This window comes from Ascaphus truei, unplaced genomic scaffold, assembly GCF_040206685.1.
Source record: "Ascaphus truei isolate aAscTru1 unplaced genomic scaffold, aAscTru1.hap1 HAP1_SCAFFOLD_1244, whole genome shotgun sequence".
Classification (NCBI taxonomy): Eukaryota; Metazoa; Chordata; class Amphibia; order Anura; family Ascaphidae; genus Ascaphus; species Ascaphus truei.
In genome coordinates, this window is record NW_027454117.1 from 37,011 (window position 1) to 60,145 (window position 23,135).

General features: G+C 43.7%; 1 long non-coding RNA gene across 13 annotated transcripts in view; it reads right to left on the reverse strand.

Annotated features, from left to right (window-relative positions):
* The window catches only part of LOC142475482 (uncharacterized), a 55,692-nt gene that overhangs the window by 15,487 nt on the left and 17,070 nt on the right, over positions 1-23,135 (reverse strand). For 5 of the 13 annotated variants that reach the window (XR_012790961.1, XR_012790960.1, XR_012790969.1 and 2 more), the window contains 15 exons: positions 22,660-22,770; positions 21,726-21,823; positions 19,741-19,860; positions 18,625-18,720; positions 17,080-17,183; positions 15,746-15,856; positions 14,814-14,911; positions 12,829-12,948; positions 11,714-11,809; positions 10,169-10,272; positions 8,835-8,945; positions 7,901-7,998; positions 5,916-6,035; positions 4,800-4,895; positions 3,252-3,355 (listed from right to left, as the gene is read on the reverse strand). This is a non-coding gene — a long non-coding RNA (uncharacterized LOC142475482). Of the gene's footprint in view, positions 1-1,908; positions 2,020-3,251; positions 3,356-4,799; positions 4,896-5,915; positions 6,036-7,900; positions 7,999-8,834; positions 8,946-10,168; positions 10,273-11,713; positions 11,810-12,828; positions 12,949-14,813; positions 14,912-15,745; positions 15,857-17,079; positions 17,184-18,624; positions 18,721-19,740; positions 19,861-21,725; positions 21,824-22,659; positions 22,771-23,135 lie in introns of all 13 variants that reach the window. The other 8 variants (XR_012790962.1, XR_012790965.1, XR_012790963.1 and 5 more) reach the window with 8 other exon arrangements.

Genomic DNA, 23,135 nt, shown 5'->3' on the forward strand with positions numbered 1-23,135 from the left:
ATCTCAGAACAGAGCCCTGATGTATACCCACAGACAGATCAATAGAAGACGAAGACATGTTAGCAACAGAGATGGAGAATGTGTGACAGGAAAGTTATGATGAAAACCAGGATAGAACTGTGTTACGGATACCAAGAGAGAGTTTAGAATATGAAGGAGGAGAGTGATTGAGAGCATCAAACGCAGCAGATAGATCAAGTAGGATTAGTAGGGAAAAGTGACCTTGGGAATTTGCTTTAAGCACAGTCTGTAGAACGAGCTGTATGAAAGGCAGGTTGTAAAGGATCCAGGAGGGAATGTGATTTAAGAATGTTGACATTCTAGCAATTAGGAGACAAACAGCAGGAGGGATACAGGGCGGTAGTTAGTAAGGCACATAGGGTGTAGGTTGTTTCTGAGAAAAGGGTGACCACTACAGGCTTAAAGTAAGAGGGTAAAGAGCCAGAGAATAGGGAGGAATTGAAGATGTGGGTGAGAGTGGGGACTAAGAGATGCAGTAAGGTGTGAGGGGATACGATCTAGAGGGCATGTGGTAGAGGGAGAAGAGAAGATGATTAGCTTCCAGCTCTGTAAGAGAAGAAAAGGAGTCAAATGCAGAAGGAGAATTAGGTAGAAGGAGAGAAGGGGGAAGGGACAGAAGGAATCTCCTTGTGGGTGGCATCCACCTTGCCTCTGAAGTAGTCAAATGCTTGAGGAGAAGTGAAGGAAGGATGGCAAGTGTGAGGAGAAGGTTAGTGGAGGGAGTCAAATACAGGGAAAAAAAGACAGCGTAAATTAAATTTGAGTGTTGATGAATGTGAAAAAAAAGTAGTGTGGTTTGGCCCCAGAGAGCAGCTTTATACAGGACTGGAGACATTTTTACTGTAGAAAAATCAAATATCAATTGTGTGATTTCCTTCATAGGCATTAAGAACAGCGAGTGGAAGTGTGATGAACATGTTTGGGAATTTAGCCAAGGGTGTGGGCTAGAGGGACAAGTGTGTCAGAGCCTAGAGGGGGCATATAGATAGGAGGATAGCATTGTAAGAGTTAATAAGATTGTTAGTTTAAGCGGAAAGAGAGAGAGAGCAGAGAGGTTAGAGTAGATGTCAGAGGAGAGTTTAATTAAGCAGAGGCAAATCAGTGGGACAGGTAAGATGGGGTGAGGGGAATGACTGATTGTGAATGATGAGAGCAGAAGAGGTCATGTACAACTAGAGCCTTGTTAGTCAGAGAACGGACATTCCAGATGGCATAGGAGAAGGGAAGAGAAAAGTAAGGAAAGGAATGTGGATTACATTAGATAGGTTAACACTCTTAGCAGGGAGGCAGAGGCAGGGAGGCCCGATGTGTATATGAGCAGGTTCAAGATTATAAGAGATATCCCACACATCAGCAAACATAGAAGGAGACACAGAGATAGGTGTAGAGAGAGACAGAGATAGCTCTATGTAGAGAGAGAGGGACGTAGAGAGAATGAGACAGATAGGCGCAGAGAGAGGGGGCGCAGAGAGAGGAGGCGCCAAAAGAGGGGGCGCAGAGAGAGGGGGCACAGAGAATAGGATATTAAAGAGTGCTTTTCATTGAGCAGTGCAGAAATAGCTGCAATAGAGGTCTGTACAAATGGTGCAGTGTGTAGACACATGCAAAGGTAGGGGAAGGAAAGAGGAGAACATGTGGATAAAAGCAGGAGTGTGGAAGTTAGAGAAATTAGAAAAGTTTAACAGAGGAGTGAGGAAACAGCAAGCAGAAAGAACAAGAGAAAGGTTACATTGGGATGACGTTCTGTGGTAAAGAGAAAATGCTAGGAGAGAGCTTTCAAATATTAGAGGACATGAATTGAGGCAGCAAATGTATAAATCAAAACCTGAGGGGGAGGTATAGCACGAAAGCTTGCACAGCAGATTATAGTCTTAATGTTGCGTGTACCTGTCAGGGTATTCAAGAAGTTAAATTCTCACAAGTGCAGAGTTCATGATGAAATGCTGAATCTAGTCCCCCTCCAATTTAATTTTAATATAACTTTTCCATTCTTCATTACTGCAAAAAGCAAACAAAACAAAACCACATTGCATTACTATTTTCAAAATGGATTGAATGGCATATTCAACAGTGACTGTGTGATGCCAATATTCCCCACTCACTCGTAGTGAAGCACATATTGTACTAGTGTTGAAAGTAGGCCGGTAGAGTCAGGTACGCAGTACTGATAAAACAATAAGTGCCCGTCGTAAGTACCAGCTCCGCAACAGTGCGGGCATCACATTAGTGACGTGGATGAACATATATGGATAAGCCCATATTAAGGCATCACGTGACCAGAGCCGTCACTGACTGGGTATACGTAAAGACGCAGGGAGATGCAAGGAAAGGGAGGGAGAGAGACAGGGAGAAGATGTGAAACGGAGGAAGGCACGGATGGAGGGAGTTCTTCCGAGCTTCTGCGGGCCTCTCTCTTTCACTGGTGCATGCCGGGAGCTGGTCCCAACATCCACAAAGTGTGTGTGTATTATTGGTTGTATTTTATGGGGGTAGGAGGGTAGTGTGTATATTGTGTGTGTGGGAGTATTATATTGTGTGTAGAGGTGCAGAGGAGAATACTAGATTGTGTATCTTGTGTAAGGGTGTTGTGTATATTGTGTTTGGAGCTATAATATTATTGGGGAGATTAGTATTGAGGAGGTATTATAGTGTGTATTGTGGGGAGTATTAGTGTGTGTATTGTTTGTGGGTGACAGATGCTGGGGGTATGCAGCAATCCCTGCACTGAGGTCCGAGGCGGCTCTGCATCGCTCGCACGCACTGTGGACGACCAAGCATGTGCCCATGATAATCATGGCCTTAGAGGGATGAGAGTGTCAGAGCCTAGAAGGGGTATATATATAATGGAGGAGGGAGGAGGAAGGAGGAGGAGGGAGGAGGAGATGATAGCATTGTAAAAGTTAACAAGATAGTTAGTTTAAGCAGAAAGTGAGGAGAGGTTAGAGATAAGGGTAGATGTCAGAGGAGAGAGTTCAATTAAGCTGAGGTATCGAGTAGGACAGGGGTGAGGGGAATGAGAGGTGGTGGATGAGAGCAGAAGAGGTCATGTACAAATAGACCTTGTTAGTCAGAGAGCAGTCATTCCAGAGGGCACGTGAGAAGTGAAGAGTAAAGTGAGACATGGAATGTGGATTACATTAGATGGGTTAATACGCTTAGCAGGGAGGTGGAGAGAGAGAGGCAAGAGGCAGAGAGTGGTGCAGGGGTTGAGGAAGAGATGTTGCATGTACCTTATCAGAACATTAAAGAACATCAATTCACACTGGTGCAGAGTTGATGATGAATCCAGTTCACCTCCAATTCAATTTTAACAGAAATGTTTCATTCTTCATTACTGAAAAAAAAGAAAAGTAAAAAACATTTCATTACTATTTTCAAAATGGATTGAATTCCCCCAACAATGACTATGTGTTACCAATATATCCCTCTCAGTCCCACTGCAGCATATACTGTACCAGTGTGAAAGTAGGAAGGTACACAGTACCGGTAAAACAATACGTGCCGGTACTATGCACCATATGAATTATAAGGGGATGTAAATCTCCCAGTCTCTCTCCATATCCGCAACAGAGCGGGCTCCGGTCAGTGGCATGGATGCCCATATATGGGTATGCTCATATTTGGGCATCCCATGTCACTGACCGGAGCCGGCTCTGAGTATAGGGATATATGCGGAGACGCAGAGGTGCAAGGAAATGGGAGGAGGCACGGTGAGAAACAGGGAGAGACCACAGGAAGATAGAGGGCAACAACTTCCACAAGGTACTTGTATGGGTATAATTGTTTGTATTTTGTGCAGAGGGGGTAATTTCAGATAAAATACAATTCTCCACCCTCTACGAAACAATTCCACTTTGTTCAGTAAGCCAGAAAGTCTTGGTCCCATGTGGACTGAATTTAATGCAAAGAAGGTCCTTAATACACAAGTAAAGAATAAAGTTACTTATTCTCTACTGTAAGAAGTGCCACATTGCCCACTATTTGGGTCCTGTGCCCAGATTGTGACCATGCATGGCAGAGGTGAGATTCCCCCAACTCCAATTTGCTACACTCTCCAAGAGAGATAATTGTGATCAGAGGTGGAACTAGGGGAGGGTGTGAGCAGGGTCACTGCCCAGGGAGTAACCTGACTGGGGGCACGGAAATCTCATTTAGTGCATATGTTGCGGCACTGCATTGATTGACCGGTCAATCTGCACTGCTGCCTGTCACAGTGACATCCTGATCGGGCACTGTGATCAGCTATAGCACTGACCCAGGTGAGATAGTTCAGCACTTTACAAGGAGGGAACAGATGTTGTGGGTGACAGATGCTGGAGGTAGGCCAAGACTGTTGGCCAGAGTAACGTGGAGACTTACTGCACTCTGCATGCCCATCCTCTCCCTGACATCAGGGGAAGGAAGTGGCCCTGGGGTGTGTGTAGGTATGCCAGATGTCAGTGTATGCATAAGCAAGTATGCCTGTGTAGTGGGAGGTGTAGGGGCGTTAAGCTGGAGGACTTAAAACAGGCACAAAAGCACATAGATACCTCTGATTATACCGCACCAAATGCTGATAATATCATGCTGTAGCTGCACTTTACAGAAGATGATGCAGATGTCATCATTGGTTGGTGGGTTCATTAAATCAATCCATCATATCATAACCACACTGTGCATATGATGTACTGAATCAGTAACACCAGGAAGACATCTCCATGTTAGGAGTAGAGTTGAAGTTAACAGAATATGTCCAGCACTGTGGTGTGTAGCCCATAAATAATAATTGTGCACATTACCAGAACAACATACTGTCAACTGCAAGATCATTTTGCTGCTTGTAGCGTATGCTCATCCTGTACAGTGTTGTAGTAGATCCGTCTCTTCAGTGTTCACTGCAACAAAAGTAAGACATTGCATTAATATTACAGACGTTTGGGGGCTGAAATCTCACTTCGCTGCGGACAATTTCCCTTTGCATAAGATTCTTGTGATTATGTCAATGATGATCAATAACTGCATCATAACACAGCCGCTCTATACAGAAGATGTACTTGCTCTCAATGGTCATGGAGGTAATACGTCACACAATGTACAGATATAGCAAGGATTATTTCTCCCACTGGTGCATTATGGCATTATGATGGGAAATGTTGTGAGATTCTGCATTATCAGCATCACTGAATCTTTTGGAAATTAAGTGATATTCTATGTTTTAATGCAATATTATGGATGATCAGCCGGTAAAATAATAATAGCTTGCTGTATCTGTAGCCATGCTCTACCCATGATGTGCTGAACCAATGACTGCAGAGAGATTCAGAGTGGTAAACATGACTGGAACGCATCTCTGAATAATGGGCAGCAAAGCAGTGCAGAATAGGAGGTGAAAGTATTTAAAATGGAAGATCCTTAGCAGCTGTGTGGGGAGTAGACAGTACAGACTGACCAAGTAAATGGTAAAAGGAGTAACTTCAACATTACTTGGCTTTGTTCTCCACATTGAAGCTTTCCTCCTCTTTAAATCACTAATACTGATGCCATGTGTAACCTGTACTGAGAGTTATATAATCTACTGGCCTAGATGAAACCATATGATGCAAACAGGATCCATCCCACTCCAGATTCATAGAATTGAACCACCTCAACCTTTCATAACAATCACAAAGAACTGCAGCTGTGCGCTACTGCACATGTTCTTGTTATGAATGGTAGTAGATGTGGTCCCTGGGTCTTTACTTCATACTGTAGCCACCCTCTACTCATGATGTATTGAATCAACGAAAACTTGCATGGTTCAGATCACAGGAAGGGGTAGAGTAGAGATGAAAATATTCAATGTGAAACCCGTAGCAGCCGGATTGTGTGGAGTCAATAAAACGACAAATACTAAATGGTAAATGAGAAATATACACATTGCTTATCTGTCTCTGTGTAGTAATTTTCCTTCTCTTCAACTGTCCTTCAAATTTTCTCTTTTGCAAGAAAAGGAACACATGGCTTCAATATTCACTTCTGTTCTGCAGTCATCCCTCCTGAAATAAAAGTTAAGCATTGCATTGTTATTATGATAATACATACAATAAACCTTGCTCCAAACCATTTGATGCAAAGCAAATCCACCTCCCACCCACAGCTGTGCTCCTTCTAGAGCATGCATGTCAAACTCCAGTCCTCGAGGGTCCCAAACAGGCCAGGTTTTCAGTAGGGATATCCTGAAAACCTGGCCTGTTTGCTGCCCTCGAGGACTGGAGTTTGACATCCTTGTTCTTGAGCTTCTACCACGCAAGTCATCCATGTGAGTGACACTGTACTGCAGTCCTGGTCTGCACACAATCTACTGAATCAATGACATCACACTGTAAAGGCAATCTACAAGATGTATTAGTTGTCCACACTTCCGAAATGTTACTTTTATGTCCAAATCACTTATTCCCATGACCTGATATTTGTATTTGTTATTTATAGGATTGTCACAAAGAGTTGATGAGGTCACCAAATGATAGTATGTAGAGAGAAAGAGAGATCTCAGAACAGAGCCCTGATGTATACCCACAGACAGATCAATAGAAGACAAAGACATGTTAGCAACAGAGATGGAGAATGTGTGACAGGAAAGTTATGATGAAAACCAGGATAGAACTGTGTTACGGATACCAAGAGAGAGTTTAGAATATGAAGGAGGAGAGTGATTGAGAGCATCAAACGCAGCAGATAGATCAAGTAGGATTAGTAGGGAAAAGTGACCTTGGGAATTTGCTTTAAGCACAGTCTGTAGAACGAGCTGTACGAAAGGCAGGTTGTAAAGGATCCAGGAGGGAATGTGATTTAAGAATGTTGACATTCTAGCAATTAGGAGACAAACAGCAGGAGGGATACAGGGCGGTAGTTAGTAAGGCACATAGGGTGTAGGTTGTTTCTGAGAAAAGGGTGACCACTACAGGCTTAAAGTAAGAGGGTAAAGAGCCAGAGAATAGGGAGGAATTGAAGATGTGGGTGAGAGTGGGGACTAAGAGATGCAGTAAGGTGTGAGGGGATACGATCTAGAGGGCATGTGGTAGAGGGAGAAGAGAAGATGATTAGCTTCCAGCTCTGTAAGAGAAGAAAAGGAGTCAAATGCAGAAGGAGAATTAGGTAGAAGGAGAGAAGGGGGAAGGGACAGAAGGAATCTCCTTGTGGGTGGCATCCACCTTGCCTCTGAAGTAGTCAAATGCTTGAGGAGAAGTGAAGGAAGGATGGCAAGTGTGAGGAGAAGGTTAGTGGAGGGAGTCAAATACAGGGAAAAAAAGACAGCGTAAATTAAATTTGAGTGTTGATGAATGTGAAAAAAAAGTAGTGTGGTTTGGCCCCAGAGAGCAGCTTTATACAGGACTGGAGACATTTTTACTGTAGAAAAATCAAATATCAATTGTGTGATTTCCTTCATAGGCATTAAGAACAGCGAGTGGAAGTGTGATGAACATGTTTGGGAATTTAGCCAAGGGTGTGGGCTAGAGGGACAAGTGTGTCAGAGCCTAGAGGGGGCATATAGATAGGAGGATGGCATTGTAAGAGTTAATAAGATTGTTAGTTTAAGCGGAAAGAGAGAGAGAGCAGAGAGGTTAGAGTAGATGTCAGAGGAGAGTTTAATTAAGCAGAGGCAAATCAGTGGGACAGGTAAGATGGGGTGAGGGGAATGACTGATTGTGAATGATGAGAGCAGAAGAGGTCATGTACAACTAGAGCCTTGTTAGTCAGAGAACGGACATTCCAGATGGCATAGGAGAAGGGAAGAGAAAAGTAAGGAAAGGAATGTGGATTACATTAGATAGGTTAACACTCTTAGCAGGGAGGCAGAGGCAGGGAGGCCCGATGTGTACTGCACTGACACACTTTATTCGAGCAAATACCCAGTATGTACCTGGCAGATACCTGGAATGCGCCGCTCCTCACCTCTGACAAGCCCCGTTGCGTTTGCCTTCCCAGCCTGGGTTCATGCCTGGCTGATGGTTGGCTGATCTGTTAAATGATAATGATTAGGATTTAATAGGCTGCAATGCTTCGCGTGTCTACCAGATGGCATAAATTCATGAATTGTAATGCAGTATATATATATATATACTGTGCAGTATTGCAGCCAGCGGGAATAAAATGCTTCAATCCCTGCCTGGAAAATAACCCAATGTACTCGGGCAGAAAACAGTCACAAACCTCAATACACCCGGGTATACCCGAATTCGTGGGACTAGCCGAGCTCGAATAAAGTGTGTCGCCAGTGTATATGAGCAGGTTCAAGATTATAAGAGATATCCCACACATCAGCAAACATAGAAGAAGACACAGAGATAGGTGTAGAGAGAGACAGAGATAGCTCTATGTAGAGAGAGAGGGACGTAGAGAGAATGAGACAGATAGGCGCAGAGAGAGGGGGCGCAGAGAGAGGAGGCGCCAAAAGAGGGGGCGCAGAGAGAGGGGGCACAGAGAATAGGATATTAAAGAGTGCTTTTCATTGAGCAGTGCAGAAATAGCTGCAATAGAGGTCTGTACAAATGGTGCAGTGTGTAGACACATGCAAAGGTAGGGGAAGGAAAGAGGAGAACATGTGGATAAAAGCAGGAGTGTGGAAGTTAGAGAAATTAGAAAAGTTTAACAGAGGAGTGAGGAAACAGCAAGCAGAAAGAACAAGAGAGAGGTTACATTGGGATGACGTTCTGTGGTAAAGAGAAAATGCTAGGAGAGAGCTTTCAAATATTAGAGGACATGAATTGAGGGAGCAAATGTATAAATCAAAACCTGAGGGGGAGGTATAGCACGAAAGCTTGCACAGCAGATTATAGTCTTAATGTTGCGTGTACCTGTCAGGGTATTCAAGAAGTTAAATTCTCACAAGTGCAGAGTTCATGATGAAATGCTGAATCTAGTCCCCCTCCAATTTAATTTTAATATAACTTTTCCATTCTTCATTACTGCAAAAAGCAAACAAAACAAAACCACATTGCATTACTATTTTCAAAATGGATTGAATGGCATATTCAACAGTGACTGTGTGATGCCAATATTCCCCACTCACTCGTAGTGAAGCACATATTGTACTAGTGTTGAAAGTAGGCCGGTAGAGTCAGGTACGCAGTACTGATAAAACAATAAGTGCCCGTCGTAAGTACCAGCTCCGCAACAGTGCGGGCATCACATTAGTGACGTGGATGAACATATATGGATAAGCCCATATTAAGGCATCACGTGACCAGAGCCGTCACTGACTGGGTATAACGTAAAGACGCAGGGAGATGCAAGGAAAGGGAGGGAGAGAGACAGGGAGAAGATGTGAAACGGAGGAAGGCACGGATGGAGGGAGTTCTTCCGAGCTTCTGCGGGCCTCTCTCTTTCACTGGTGCATGCCGGGAGCTGGTCCCAACATCCACAAAGTGTGTGTGTATTATTGGTTGTATTTTATGGGGGTAGGAGGGTAGTGTGTATATTGTGTGTGTGGGAGTATTATATTGTGTGTAGAGGTGCAGAGGAGAGTACTAGATTGTGTATCTTGTGTAAGGGTGTTGTGTATATTGTGTTTGGAGCTGTAATATTATTGGGGAGATTAGTATTGAGGAGGTATTATAGTGTGTATTGTGGGGAGTATTAGTGTGTGTATTGTTTGTGGGTGACAGATGCTGGGGGTATGCAGCAATCCCTGCACTGAGGTCCGAGGCGGCTCTGCATCGCTCGCACACACTGTGGACGACCAAGCATGTGCCCATGATAATCATGGCCTTAGAGGGATGAGTGTGTCAGAGCCTAGAAGGGGCATATATATGATGGAGGAGGGAGGAGGAGGGAGGAGATGATAGCATTGTAAAAGTTAACAAGATAGTTAGTTTAAGCAGAAAGTGAGGAGAGGTTAGAGATAAGGGTAGATGTCAGAGGAGAGAGTTCAATTAAGCTGAGGTATCGAGTAGGACAGGGGTGAGGGGAATGAGAGGTGGTGGATGATGAGAGCAGAAGAGGTCATGTACAAATAGACCTTGTTAGTCAGAGAGCAGACATTCCAGAGGGCACGTGAGAAGTGAAGAGTAAAGTGAGACATGGAATGTGGATTACATTAGATGGGTTAATACGCTTAGCAGGGAGGTGGAGAGAGAGAGGCAAGAGGCAGAGAGTGGTGCAGGGGTTGAGGAAGAGATGTTGCATGTACCTTATCAGAACATTAAAGAACATCAATTCACACTGGTGCAGAGTTGATGCTGAATCCAGTTCACGTCCAATTCAATTTTAACAGAACTTTTTCATTCTTCATTACTGCAAAAAAAAAAGTAAAAAACAATGCATTACTATTTTCAAAATGGATTGAATTCCCCCACCAATGACTATGTGTTACCAATATATCCCTCTCAGTCCCACTGCAGCACATACTGTACCAGTGTGAAAGTAAGAAGGTACACTGTACCGGTAAAACAATACGTGCCGGTACTATGCACCATATGAATTATAAGGGGATGTAAATCTCCCAGTCTCTCTCCATATCCGCAACAGAGCGGGCTCCGGTCAGTGGCATGGATGCCCATATATGGGTATGCTCATATTTGGGCATCCCATGTCACTGACAGGAGCCGGCTCTGAGTATAGGGATATATGCGGAGACGCAGAGGTGCAGGAAATGGGAGGAGGCACGGTGAGAAACAGGGAGAGACCACAGGAAGATAGAGGGCAACAACTTCCACAAGGTACTTGTATGGGTATAATTGTTTGTATTTTGTGCAGAGGGGGTAATTTCAGATAAAATACAATTCTCCACCCTCTACGAAACAATTCCACTTTGTTCAGTAAGCCAGAAAGTCTTGGTCCCATGTGGACTGAATTTAATGCAAAGAAGGTCCTTAATACACAAGTAAAGAATAAAGTTACTTATTCTCTACTGTAAGAAGTGCCACATTGCCCACTATTTGGGTCCTGTGCCCAGATTGTGACCATGCATGGCAGAGGTGAGATTCCCCCAACTCCAATTTGCTACACTCTCCAAGAGAGATAATTGTGATCAGAGGTGGAACTAGGGGAGGGTGTGAGCAGGGTCACTGCCCAGGGAGTAACCTGACTGGGGGCACGGAAATCTCATTTAGTGCATATGTTGCGGCACTGCATTGATTGACCGGTCAATCTGCACTGCTGCCTGTCACAGTGACATCCTGATCGGGCACTGTGATCAGCTATAGCACTGACCCAGGTGAGATAGTTCAGCACTTTACAAGGAGGGAACAGATGTTGTGGGTGACAGATGCTGGAGGTAGGCCAAGACTGTTGGCCAGAGTAACGTGGAGACTTACTGCACTCTGCATGCCCATCCTCTCCCTGACATCAGGGGAAGGAAGTGGCCCTGGGGTGTGTGTAGGTATGCCAGATGTCAGTGTATGCATAAGCAAGTATGCCTGTGTAGTGGGAGGTGTAGGGGCGTTAAGCTGGAGGACTTAAAACAGGCACAAAAGCACATAGATACCTCTGATTATACCGCACCAAATGCTGATAATATCATGCTGTAGCTGCACTTTACAGAAGATGATGCAGATGTCATCATTGGTTGGTGGGTTCATTAAATCAATCCATCATATCATAACCACACTGTGCATATGATGTACTGAATCAGTAACACCAGGAAGACATCTCCATGTTAGGAGTAGAGTTGAAGTTAACAGAATATGTCCAGCACTGTGGTGTGTAGCCCATAAATAATAATTGTGCACATTACCAGAACAACATACTGTCAACTGCAAGATCATTTTGCTGCTTGTAGCGTATGCTCATCCTGTACAGTGTTGTAGTAGATCCATCTCTTCAGTGTTCACTGCAACAAAAGTAAGACATTGCATTAATATTACAGACGTTTGGGGGCTGAAATCTCACTTCGCTGCGGACAATTTCCCTTTGCATAAGATTCTTGTGATTATGTCAATGATGATCAATAACTGCATCATAACACAGCCGCTCTATACAGAAGATGTACTTGCTCTCAATGGTCATGGAGGTAATACGTCACACAATGTACAGATATAGCAAGGATTATTTCTCCCACTGGTGCATTATGGCATTATGATGGGAAATGTTGTGAGATTCTGCATTATCAGCATCACTGAATCTTTTGGAAATTAAGTGATATTCTATGTTTTAATGCAATATTATGGATGATCAGCCGGTAAAATAATAATAGCTTGCTGTATCTGTAGCCATGCTCTACCCATGATGTGCTGAACCAATGACTGCAGAGAGATTCAGAGTGGTAAACATGACTGGAACGCATCTCTGAATAATGGGCAGCAAAGCAGTGCAGAATAGGAGGTGAAAGTATTTAAAATGGAAGATCCTTAGCAGCTGTGTGGGGAGTAGACAGTACAGACTGACCAAGTAAATGGTAAAAGGAGTAACTTCAACATTACTTGGCTTTGTTCTCCACATTGAAGCTTTCCTCCTCTTTAAATCACTAATACTGATGCCATGTGTAACCTGTACTGAGAGTTATATAATCTACTGGCCTAGATGAAACCATATGATGCAAACAGGATCCATCCCACTCCAGATTCATAGAATTGAACCACCTCAACCTTTCATAACAATCACAAAGAACTGCAGCTGTGCGCTACTGCACATGTTCTTGTTTGAATGGTAGTAGATGTGGTCCCTGGGTCTTTACTTCATACTGTAGCCACCCTCTACTCATGATGTATTGAATCAACGAAAACTTGCATGGTTCAGATCACAGGAAGGGGTAGAGTAGAGATGAAAATATTCAATGTGAAACCCGTAGCAGCCGGATTGTGTGGAGTCAATAAAACGACAAATACTAAATGGTAAATGAGAAATATACACATTGCTTATCTGTCTCTGTGTAGTAATTTTCCTTCTCTTCAACTGTCCTTCAAATTTTCTCTTTTGCAAGAAAAGGAACACATGGCTTCAATATTCACTTCTGTTCTGCAGTCATCCCTCCTGAAATAAAAGTTAAGCATTGCATTGTTATTATGATAATACATACAATAAACCTTGCTCCAAACCATTTGATGCAAAGCAAATCCACCTCCCACCCACAGCTGTGCTCCTTCTAGAGCATGCATGTCAAACTCCAGTCCTCGAGGGTCCCAAACAGGCCAGGTTTTCAGTAGGGATATCCTGAAAACCTGGCCTGTTTGCTGCCCTCGAGGACTGGAGTTTGACATCCTTGTTCTTGAGCTTCTACCACGCAAGTCATCCATGTGAGTGACACTGTACTGCAGTCCTGGTCTGCACACAATCTACTGAATCAATGACATCACACTGTAAAGGCAATCTACAAGATGTATTAGTTGTCCACACTTCCGAAATGTTACTTTTATGTCCAAATCACTTATTCCCATGACCTGATATTTGTATTTGTTATTTATAGGATTGTCACAAAGAGTTGATGAGGTCACCAAATGATAGTATGTAGAGAGAAAGAGAGATCTCAGAACAGAGCCCTGATGTATACCCACAGACAGATCAATAGAAGACAAAGACATGTTAGCAACAGAGATGGAGAATGTGTGACAGGAAAGTTATGATGAAAACCAGGATAGAACTGTGTTACGGATACCAAGAGAGAGTTTAGAATATGAAGGAGGAGAGTGATTGAGAGCATCAAACGCAGCAGATAGATCAAGTAGGATTAGTAGGGAAAAGTGACCTTGGGAATTTGCTTTAAGCACAGTCTGTAGAACGAGCTGTACGAAAGGCAGGTTGTAAAGGATCCAGGAGGGAATGTGATTTAAGAATGTTGACATTCTAGCAATTAGGAGACAAACAGCAGGAGGGATACAGGGCGGTAGTTAGTAAGGCACATAGGGTGTAGGTTGTTTCTGAGAAAAGGGTGACCACTACAGGCTTAAAGTAAGAGGGTAAAGAGCCAGAGAATAGGGAGGAATTGAAGATGTGGGTGAGAGTGGGGACTAAGAGATGCAGTAAGGTGTGAGGGGATACGATCTAGAGGGCATGTGGTAGAGGGAGAAGAGAAGATGATTAGCTTCCAGCTCTGTAAGAGAAGAAAAGGAGTCAAATGCAGAAGGAGAATTAGGTAGAAGGAGAGAAGGGGGAAGGGACAGAAGGAATCTCCTTGTGGGTGGCATCCACCTTGCCTCTGAAGTAGTCAAATGCTTGAGGAGAAGTGAAGGAAGGATGGCAAGTGTGAGGAGAAGGTTAGTGGAGGGAGTCAAATACAGGGAAAAAAAGACAGCGTAAATTAAATTTGAGTGTTGATGAATGTGAAAAAAAAGTAGTGTGGTTTGGCCCCAGAGAGCAGCTTTATACAGGACTGGAGACATTTTTACTGTAGAAAAATCAAATATCAATTGTGTGATTTCCTTCATAGGCATTAAGAACAGCGAGTGGAAGTGTGATGAACATGTTTGGGAATTTAGCCAAGGGTGTGGGCTAGAGGGACAAGTGTGTCAGAGCCTAGAGGGGGCATATAGATAGGAGGATAGCATTGTAAGAGTTAATAAGATTGTTAGTTTAAGCGGAAAGAGAGAGAGAGCAGAGAGGTTAGAGTAGATGTCAGAGGAGAGTTTAATTAAGCAGAGGCAAATCAGTGGGACAGGTAAGATGGGGTGAGGGGAATGACTGATTGTGAATGATGAGAGCAGAAGAGGTCATGTACAACTAGAGCCTTGTTAGTCAGAGAACGGACATTCCAGATGGCATAGGAGAAGGGAAGAGAAAAGTAAGGAAAGGAATGTGGATTACATTAGATAGGTTAACACTCTTAGCAGGGAGGCAGAGGCAGGGAGGCCCGATGTGTACTGCACCGACACACTTTATTCGAGCAAATACCCAGTATGTACCTGGCAGATACCTGGAATGCGCCGCTCCTCACCTCTGACAAGCCCCGTTGCGTTTGCCTTCCCAGCCTGGGTTCATGCCTGGCTGATGGTTGGCTGATCTGTTAAATGATAATGATTAGGATTTAATAGGCTGCAATGCTTCGCGTGTCTACCAGATGGCATAAATTCATGAATTGTAATGCAGTATATATATATATACTGTGCAGTATTGCAGCCAGCGGGAATAAAATGCTTCAATCCCTGCCTGGAAAATAACCCAATGTACTCGGGCAGAAAACAGTCACAAACCTCAATACACCCGGGTATACCCGAATTCGTGGGACTAGCCGAGCTCGAATAAAGTGTGTCGCCAGTGTATATGAGCAGGTTCAAGATTATAAGAGATATCCCACACATCAGCAAACATAGAAGAAGACACAGAGATAGGTGTAGAGAGAGACAGAGATAGCTCTATGTAGAGAGAGAGGGACGTAGAGAGAATGAGACAGATAGGCGCAGAGAGAGGGGGCGCAGAGAGAGGAGGCGCCAAAAGAGGGGGCGCAGAGAGAGGGGGCACAGAGAATAGGATATTAAAGAGTGCTTTTCATTGAGCAGTGCAGAAATAGCTGCAATAGAGGTCTGTACAAATGGTGCAGTGTGTAGACACATGCAAAGGTAGGGGAAGGAAAGAGGAGAACATGTGGATAAAAGCAGGAGTGTGGAAGTTAGAGAAATTAGAAAAGTTTAACAGAGGAGTGAGGAAACAGCAAGCAGAAAGAACAAGAGAGAGGTTACATTGGGATGACGTTCTGTGGTAAAGAGAAAATGCTAGGAGAGAGCTTTCAAATATTAGAGGACATGAATTGAGGGAGCAAATGTATAAATCAAAACCTGAGGGGGAGGTATAGCACGAAAGCTTGCACAGCAGATTATAGTCTTAATGTTGCGTGTACCTGTCAGGGTATTCAAGAAGTTAAATTCTCACAAGTGCAGAGTTCATGATGAAATGCTGAATCTAGTCCCCCTCCAATTTAATTTTAATATAACTTTTCCATTCTTCATTACTGCAAAAAGCAAACAAAACAAAACCACATTGCATTACTATTTTCAAAATGGATTGAATGGCATATTCAACAGTGACTGTGTGATGCCAATATTCCCCACTCACTCGTAGTGAAGCACATATTGTACTAGTGTTGAAAGTAGGCCGGTAGAGTCAGGTACGCAGTACTGATAAAACAATAAGTGCCCGTCGTAAGTACCAGCTCCGCAACAGTGCGGGCATCACATTAGTGACGTGGATGAACATATATGGATAAGCCCATATTAAGGCATCACGTGACCAGAGCCGTCACTGACTGGGTATAACGTAAAGACGCAGGGAGATGCAAGGAAAGGGAGGGAGAGAGACAGGGAGAAGATGTGAAACGGAGGAAGGCACGGATGGAGGGAGTTCTTCCGAGCTTCTGCGGGCCTCTCTCTTTCACTGGTGCATGCCGGGAGCTGGTCCCAACATCCACAAAGTGTGTGTGTATTATTGGTTGTATTTTATGGGGGTAGGAGGGTAGTGTGTATATTGTGTGTGTGGGAGTATTATATTGTGTGTAGAGGTGCAGAGGAGAGTACTAGATTGTGTATCTTGTGTAAGGGTGTTGTGTATATTGTGTTTGGAGCTATAATATTATTGGGGAGATTAGTATTGAGGAGGTATTATAGTGTGTATTGTGGGGAGTATTAGTGTGTGTATTGTTTGTGGGTGACAGATGCTGGGGGTATGCAGCAATCCCTGCACTGAGGTCCGAGGCGGCTCTGCATCGCTCGCACACACTGTGGACGACCAAGCATGTGCCCATGATAATCATGGCCTTAGAGGGATGAGTGTGTCAGAGCCTAGAAGGGGCATATATATGATGGAGGAGGGAGGAGGAGGGAGGAGATGATAGCATTGTAAAAGTTAACAAGATAGTTAGTTTAAGCAGAAAGTGAGGAGAGGTTAGAGATAAGGGTAGATGTCAGAGGAGAGAGTTCAATTAAGCTGAGGTATCGAGTAGGACAGGGGTGAGGGGAATGAGAGGTGGTGGATGATGAGAGCAGAAGAGGTCATGTACAAATAGACCTTGTTAGTCAGAGAGCAGACATTCCAGAGGGCACGTGAGAAGTGAAGAGTAAAGTGAGACATGGAATGTGGATTACATTAGATGGGTTAATACGCTTAGCAGGGAGGTGGAGAGAGAGAGGCAAGAGGCAGAGAGTGGTGCAGGGGTTGAGGAAGAGATGTTGCATGTACCTTATCAGAACATTAAAGAACATCAATTCACACTGGTGCAGAGTTGATGCTGAATCCAGTTCACGTCCAATTCAATTTTAACAGAACTTTTTCATTCTTCATTACTGCAAAAAAAAAAGTAAAAAACAATGCATTACTATTTTCAAAATGGATTGAATTCCCCCACCAATGACTATGTGTTACCAATATATCCCTCTCAGTCCCACTGCAGCACATACTGTACCAGTGTGAAAGTAAGAAGGTACACTGTACCGGTAAAACAATACGTGCCGGTACTATGCACCATATGAATTATAAGGGGATGTAAATCTCCCAGTCTCTCTCCATATCCGCAACAGAGCGGGCTCCGGTCAGTGGCATGGATGCCCATATATGGGTATGCTCATATTTGGGCATCCCATGTCACTGACAGGAGCCGGCTCTGAGTATAGGGATATATGCGGAGACGCAGAGGTGCAGGAAATGGGAGGAGGCACGGTGAGAAACAGGGAGAGACCACAGGAAGATAGAGGGCAACAACTTCCACAAGGTACTTGTATGGGTATAATTGTTTGTATTTTGTGCAGAGGGGGTAATTTCAGATAAAATACAATTCTCCACCCTCTACGAAACAATTCCACTTTGTTCAGTAAGCCAGAAAGTCTTGGTCCCATGTGGACTGAATTTAATGCAAAGAAGGTCCTTAATACACAAGTAAAGAATAAAGTTACTTATTCTCTACTGTAAGAAGTGCCACATTGCCCACTATTTGGGTCCTGTGCCCAGATTGTGACCATGCATGGCAGAGGTGAGATTCCCCCAACTCCAATTTGCTACACTCTCCAAGAGAGATAATTGTGATCAGAGGTGGAACTAGGGGAGGGTGTGAGCAGGGTCACTGCCCAGGGAGTAACCTGACTGGGGGCACGGAAATCTCATTTAGTGCATATGTTGCGGCACTGCATTGATTGACCGGTCAATCTGCACTGCTGCCTGTCACAGTGACATCCTGATCGGGCACTGTGATCAGCTATAGCACTGACCCAGGTGAGATAGTTCAGCACTTTACAAGGAGGGAACAGATGTTGTGGGTGACAGATGCTGGAGGTAGGCCAAGACTGTTGGCCAGAGTAACGTGGAGACTTACTGCACTCTGCATGCCCATCCTCTCCCTGACATCAGGGGAAGGAAGTGGCCCTGGGGTGTGTGTAGGTATGCCAGATGTCAGTGTATGCATAAGCAAGTATGCCTGTGTAGTGGGAGGTGTAGGGGCGTTAAGCTGGAGGACTTAAAACAGGCACAAAAGCACATAGATACCTCTGATTATACCGCACCAAATGCTGATAATATCATGCTGTAGCTGCACTTTACAGAAGATGATGCAGATGTCATCATTGGTTGGTGGGTTCATTAAATCAATCCATCATATCATAACCACACTGTGCATATGATGTACTGAATCAGTAACACCAGGAAGACATCTCCATGTTAGGAGTAGAGTTGAAGTTAACAGAATATGTCCAGCACTGTGGTGTGTAGCCCATAAATAATAATTGTGCACATTACCAGAACAACATACTGTCAACTGCAAGATCATTTTGCTGCTTGTAGCGTATGCTCATCCTGTACAGTGTTGTAGTAGATCCGTCTCTTCAGTGTTCACTGCAACAAAAGTAAGACATTGCATTAATATTACAGACGTTTGGGGGCTGAAATCTCACTTCGCTGCGGACAATTTCCCTTTGCATAAGATTCTTGTGATTATGTCAATGATGATCAATAACTGCATCATAACACAGCCGCTCTATACAGAAGATGTACTTGCTCTCAATGGTCATGGAGGTAATACGTCACACAATGTACAGATATAGCAAGGATTATTTCTCCCACTGGTGCATTATGGCATTATGATGGGAAATGTTGTGAGATTCTGCATTATCAGCATCACTGAATCTTTTGGAAATTAAGTGATATTCTATGTTTTAATGCAATATTATGGATGATCAGCCGGTAAAATAATAATAGCTTGCTGTATCTGTAGCCATGCTCTACCCATGATGTGCTGAACCAATGACTGCAGAGAGATTCAGAGTGGTAAACATGACTGGAACGCATCTCTGAATAATGGGCAGCAAAGCAGTGCAGAATAGGAGGTGAAAGTATTTAAAATGGAAGATCCTTAGCAGCTGTGTGGGGAGTAGACAGTACAGACTGACCAAGTAAATGGTAAAAGGAGTAACTTCAACATTACTTGGCTTTGTTCTCCACATTGAAGCTTTCCTCCTCTTTAAATCACTAATACTGATGCCATGTGTAACCTGTACTGAGAGTTATATAATCTACTGGCCTAGATGAAACCATATGATGCAAACAGGATCCATCCCACTCCAGATTCATAGAATTGAACCACCTCAACCTTTCATAACAATCACAAAGAACTGCAGCTGTGCGCTACTGCACATGTTCTTGTTATGAATGGTAGTAGATGTGGTCCCTGGGTCTTTACTTCATACTGTAGCCACCCTCTACTCATGATGTATTGAATCAACGAAAACTTGCATGGTTCAGATCACAGGAAGGGGTAGAGTAGAGATGAAAATATTCAATGTGAAACCCGTAGCAGCCGGATTGTGTGGAGTCAATAAAACGACAAATACTAAATGGTAAATGAGAAATATACACATTGCTTATCTGTCTCTGTGTAGTAATTTTCCTTCTCTTCAACTGTCCTTCAAATTTTCTCTTTTGCAAGAAAAGGAACACATGGCTTCAATATTCACTTCTGTTCTGCAGTCATCCCTCCTGAAATAAAAGTTAAGCATTGCATTGTTATTATGATAATACATACAATAAACCTTGCTCCAAACCATTTGATGCAAAGCAAATCCACCTCCCACCCACAGCTGTGCTCCTTCTAGAGCATGCATGTCAAACTCCAGTCCTCGAGGGTCCCAAACAGGCCAGGTTTTCAGTAGGGATATCCTGAAAACCTGGCCTGTTTGCTGCCCTCGAGGACTGGAGTTTGACATCCTTGTTCTTGAGCTTCTACCACGCAAGTCATCCATGTGAGTGACACTGTACTGCAGTCCTGGTCTGCACACAATCTACTGAATCAATGACATCACACTGTAAAGGCAATCTACAAGATGTATTAGTTGTCCACACTTCCGAAATGTTACTTTTATGTCCAAATCACTTATTCCCATGACCTGATATTTGTATTTGTTATTTATAGGATTGTCACAAAGAGTTGATGAGGTCACCAAATGATAGTATGTAGAGAGAAAGAGAGATCTCAGAACAGAGCCCTGATGTATACCCACAGACAGATCAATAGAAGACAAAGACATGTTAGCAACAGAGATGGAGAATGTGTGACAGGAAAGTTATGATGAAAACCAGGATAGAACTGTGTTACGGATACCAAGAGAGAGTTTAGAATATGAAGGAGGAGAGTGATTGAGAGCATCAAACGCAGCAGATAGATCAAGTAGGATTAGTAGGGAAAAGTGACCTTGGGAATTTGCTTTAAGCACAGTCTGTAGAACGAGCTGTACGAAAGGCAGGTTGTAAAGGATCCAGGAGGGAATGTGATTTAAGAATGTTGACATTCTAGCAATTAGGAGACAAACAGCAGGAGGGATACAGGGCGGTAGTTAGTAAGGCACATAGGGTGTAGGTTGTTTCTGAGAAAAGGGTGACCACTACAGGCTTAAAGTAAGAGGGTAAAGAGCCAGAGAATAGGGAGGAATTGAAGATGTGGGTGAGAGTGGGGACTAAGAGATGCAGTAAGGTGTGAGGGGATACGATCTAGAGGGCATGTGGTAGAGGGAGAAGAGAAGATGATTAGCTTCCAGCTCTGTAAGAGAAGAAAAGGAGTCAAATGCAGAAGGAGAATTAGGTAGAAGGAGAGAAGGGGGAAGGGACAGAAGGAATCTCCTTGTGGGTGGCATCCACCTTGCCTCTGAAGTAGTCAAATGCTTGAGGAGAAGTGAAGGAAGGATGGCAAGTGTGAGGAGAAGGTTAGTGGAGGGAGTCAAATACAGGGAAAAAAAGACAGCGTAAATTAAATTTGAGTGTTGATGAATGTGAAAAAAAAGTAGTGTGGTTTGGCCCCAGAGAGCAGCTTTATACAGGACTGGAGACATTTTTACTGTAGAAAAATCAAATATCAATTGTGTGATTTCCTTCATAGGCATTAAGAACAGCGAGTGGAAGTGTGATGAACATGTTTGGGAATTTAGCCAAGGGTGTGGGCTAGAGGGACAAGTGTGTCAGAGCCTAGAGGGGGCATATAGATAGGAGGATAGCATTGTAAGAGTTAATAAGATTGTTAGTTTAAGCGGAAAGAGAGAGAGAGCAGAGAGGTTAGAGTAGATGTCAGAGGAGAGTTTAATTAAGCAGAGGCAAATCAGTGGGACAGGTAAGATGGGGTGAGGGGAATGACTGATTGTGAATGATGAGAGCAGAAGAGGTCATGTACAACTAGAGCCTTGTTAGTCAGAGAACGGACATTCCAGATGGCATAGGAGAAGGGAAGAGAAAAGTAAGGAAAGGAATGTGGATTACATTAGATAGGTTAACACTCTTAGCAGGGAGGCAGAGGCAGGGAGGCCCGATGTGTACTGCACCGACACACTTTATTCGAGCAAATACCCAGTATGTACCTGGCAGATACCTGGAATGCGCCGCTCCTCACCTCTGACAAGCCCCGTTGCGTTTGCCTTCCCAGCCTGGGTTCATGCCTGGCTGATGGTTGGCTGATCTGTTAAATGATAATGATTAGGATTTAATAGGCTGCAATGCTTCGCGTGTCTACCAGATGGCATAAATTCATGAATTGTAATGCAGTATATATATATATATACTGTGCAGTATTGCAGCCAGCGGGAATAAAATGCTTCAATCCCTGCCTGGAAAATAACCCAATGTACTCGGGCAGAAAACAGTCACAAACCTCAATACACCCGGGTATACCCGAATTCGTGGGACTAGCCGAGCTCGAATAAAGTGTGTCGCCAGTGTATATGAGCAGGTTCAAGATTATAAGAGATATCCCACACATCAGCAAACATAGAAGAAGACACAGAGATAGGTGTAGAGAGAGACAGAGATAGCTCTATGTAGAGAGAGAGGGACGTAGAGAGAATGAGACAGATAGGCGCAGAGAGAGGGGGCGCAGAGAGAGGAGGCGCCAAAAGAGGGGGCGCAGAGAGAGGGGGCACAGAGAATAGGATATTAAAGAGTGCTTTTCATTGAGCAGTGCAGAAATAGCTGCAATAGAGGTCTGTACAAATGGTGCAGTGTGTAGACACATGCAAAGGTAGGGGAAGGAAAGAGGAGAACATGTGGATAAAAGCAGGAGTGTGGAAGTTAGAGAAATTAGAAAAGTTTAACAGAGGAGTGAGGAAACAGCAAGCAGAAAGAACAAGAGAGAGGTTACATTGGGATGACGTTCTGTGGTAAAGAGAAAATGCTAGGAGAGAGCTTTCAAATATTAGAGGACATGAATTGAGGGAGCAAATGTATAAATCAAAACCTGAGGGGGAGGTATAGCACGAAAGCTTGCACAGCAGATTATAGTCTTAATGTTGCGTGTACCTGTCAGGGTATTCAAGAAGTTAAATTCTCACAAGTGCAGAGTTCATGATGAAATGCTGAATCTAGTCCCCCTCCAATTTAATTTTAATATAACTTTTCCATTCTTCATTACTGCAAAAAGCAAACAAAACAAAACCACATTGCATTACTATTTTCAAAATGGATTGAATGGCATATTCAACAGTGACTGTGTGATGCCAATATTCCCCACTCACTCGTAGTGAAGCACATATTGTACTAGTGTTGAAAGTAGGCCGGTAGAGTCAGGTACGCAGTACTGATAAAACAATAAGTGCCCGTCGTAAGTACCAGCTCCGCAACAGTGCGGGCATCACATTAGTGACGTGGATGAACATATATGGATAAGCCCATATTAAGGCATCACGTGACCAGAGCCGTCACTGACTGGGTATAACGTAAAGACGCAGGGAGATGCAAGGAAAGGGAGGGAGAGAGACAGGGAGAAGATGTGAAAC